This window comes from Penaeus japonicus, unplaced genomic scaffold, assembly GCF_977035675.1.
Source record: "Penaeus japonicus unplaced genomic scaffold, GWHDUDI00000001_assembly GWHDUDI00000002, whole genome shotgun sequence".
Lineage (NCBI taxonomy): Eukaryota > Metazoa > Arthropoda > Malacostraca > Decapoda > Penaeidae > Penaeus > Penaeus japonicus.
Window position 1 is genome coordinate 12,002,994 of NW_028234404.1, and position 2,500 is coordinate 12,005,493.

At 45.1% G+C, this 2,500-nt stretch overlaps 1 protein-coding gene across 1 annotated transcript in view; it reads right to left on the reverse strand.

The window, feature by feature from the left end:
- LOC122252972 (chymotrypsinogen A-like) overlaps window positions 1-2,500 on the reverse strand; it is a 16,006-nt gene that overhangs the window by 1,068 nt on the left and 12,438 nt on the right. The gene's annotated exons all lie outside the window — the stretch shown is intronic.

A 2,500-nucleotide genomic window follows, 5' to 3' on the forward strand; every position in this document is an offset into this window, starting at 1 on the left:
CTGACACTCCGTCCCCTCCACCCGTACCCACACCGAGCAACCTGGCTGATACGCCCCCCCCCCCTCCCCGGTCGGTGCCACGCCAGCATTTGCCCAGGAACAACGCCGAGACATCAACAACTAGTATGAGAAACGAAGCCTCTACACAAGTAACACCCAGAAGAAGCTACATTAGAAATAGTAAAAGGTAGAATAAGCAAAAACCTCTTCCACCCAACCGCAACTGGGAAGATGCAACACACCACCACATTCCTGCCCCCTCTACCCCCCCCCCTCCCCCCTCCTACTACACAAGCACCACCGCTCGTCATCAACAACTACGTAGAACAGCAAGACGAGGAAGGTTTCGTCACTGTAGGGAGCAGGACTGCGAAAAAAGTAGCGCCTGTCATAACAGACTCGATCCCACCCCAGCCGCTCTCGTTCGCCCTAACCATGACTAATTCACCTACCACGCTTGCCTTATCTTTTGCCTCCACAACACCACGGACGGGGACCCCCTCCCCTACTCTTCATACTCTCCACGCCCATGCACTTGACCAACGCCTCTTCTGAGAATGTTCTCCCTCCCCCCCTCCACCCTTCCCTGCCCCCCCCCCCCTCCCTCCCCGCACGACTCATGAGTTTATTGACGCGCCAGCTTCCTCGTACACAAAACCACGGAAGCGATTCCCTAACAGCAACTCTCTAATATCTTGAGCCAATATGAGGAATGAAACTTCAACGCAAATAACACCCAGGAGACGCATCCTTCAGAACAGCAATTAGAAATACAATAAAAAAAAATTGATGGAAAAATGCAACATATCACCCTGTGTCTTGAGTCTTTGCTCCTTCTACAACTGCTCTCTTTCTCTCCAAAGCTATCATAATACCTATTCCAAAATCAGCTGGAGTTACAGACCTATATCCCTGACTTCCTGTGTATGTAAAAGGATGGAGCGAATATCATTAAATAGACTAATGTACATGGTTGAAGATAAACTGTCCTGTAGTTTGTACGGTTTTATGAGAGGAAAGGAAACATTAGAATGTGTAATTCACTGTTTATCCATTAATGCAGAAAAGTGTCGAGTTTTTATTGATTCACAGGGAGCTTTTGATAAAGCTAATGGAGAAGTGATTCTATATGAATTGACAAAATTAGGTGTACCAGGAAAATTTCTGAGAAAGATTGGTGACTATCAGACAGATAAGAAAGCTTGCGTATGGTGTCAAAACGGTTTTTCGGAGGAGAAAAGTATTGAGTTGGGTACTCCACTAGGAGGTGTATCAAGCCCAGTGCTTTTTAATGTACTAATGAACGGAATAGCTTCAGAGTAATTTCCTTAGGGTGATAAGCAAATTATATATGCAGACGATATATTGATACAAGGGAACACACAATGGCGCTGGAAAAACTTACTAGCCTTGTTCAAACATTGTTCGAACATTAATGAAGAAAAGACGAAGTTTCAGAGTAAACAAAGAAGTAACGTGACGTTTACCCTAAACAATAAACCTATGAAAGTGTTGACATATAAATATCTGGGTATGTACATTGGCTTCACTGCCTCAAGCAAAGATGCTGAAGTAAATCACGTACTAGCGCAGTGCAAGGCTCGACTGCGGCCGCTCAGGGCACTTGCTTGTCGCGGGATAGGAGCCGGGTTGCCTCTGCTGAGACTAGTCTACATCAATACAGCAAGAGCTCAGGTGGAATTATGCAGCATCTATAGCCTGTCAGGGGAGGCTCCGAAGGCTTGAAACAATGCAGAATGGAGCTATGCGTATTATCCTCGGGTGTCAAAAGAATGCTAGGATAGACATAATGAGAACAGAGACCAGATTGCAAAGTATTGCACAGAGAGCAAGCGAAATTAATGTCAGCAGCCGTCAGGCTAAAGAGAGAGAATGGCGGAAAGAAATTAGTGAGAAATATGGTCAGCGGTGTTAATAACATCAGGACTTTTTATAGACAAGGCAAGCGAGGATATACGAAGCAACTGAAAAATGATATCGAATATCATGGCTTGAAGGACTTTTGTCGTTCGCTTCAGACATCCCCCAAAGTGCCACCATGGGAGGACCAGGAGATTAATGTAGATGTGGATCCCCTTTGTATGAATAAGAGGCTGTATGAACCAATTCAACTTAAAGGATGATATGGTCATAATATGAAAAGTCTAACACGACTTGATGTTGCTCACGTCTACTGCGGTGGGTCAATTTTGAAGGATGGCAGAACAGGATGTGGTGTTATCATCAGACAGTTTACTGCGAGCAATGAGATAAGACTGATTAATCATATATCATCGACACAGGCTGAGTTATGGGCAATATTGCCGGCGTTTAGAAAGATTGAAATCATTAATAAAAATGCGTTCTTCTTTGTGGATAGCAGAGGATCGCTGGACTCACTTAATAGCAAAGGCCTTGTGTTTGAGCCCATTGTTAACGAGTGCCGACCGATTGCTCACAGGCTGCGAGGCCAGGGACGTGAGATTACTTTCGCCTGGAT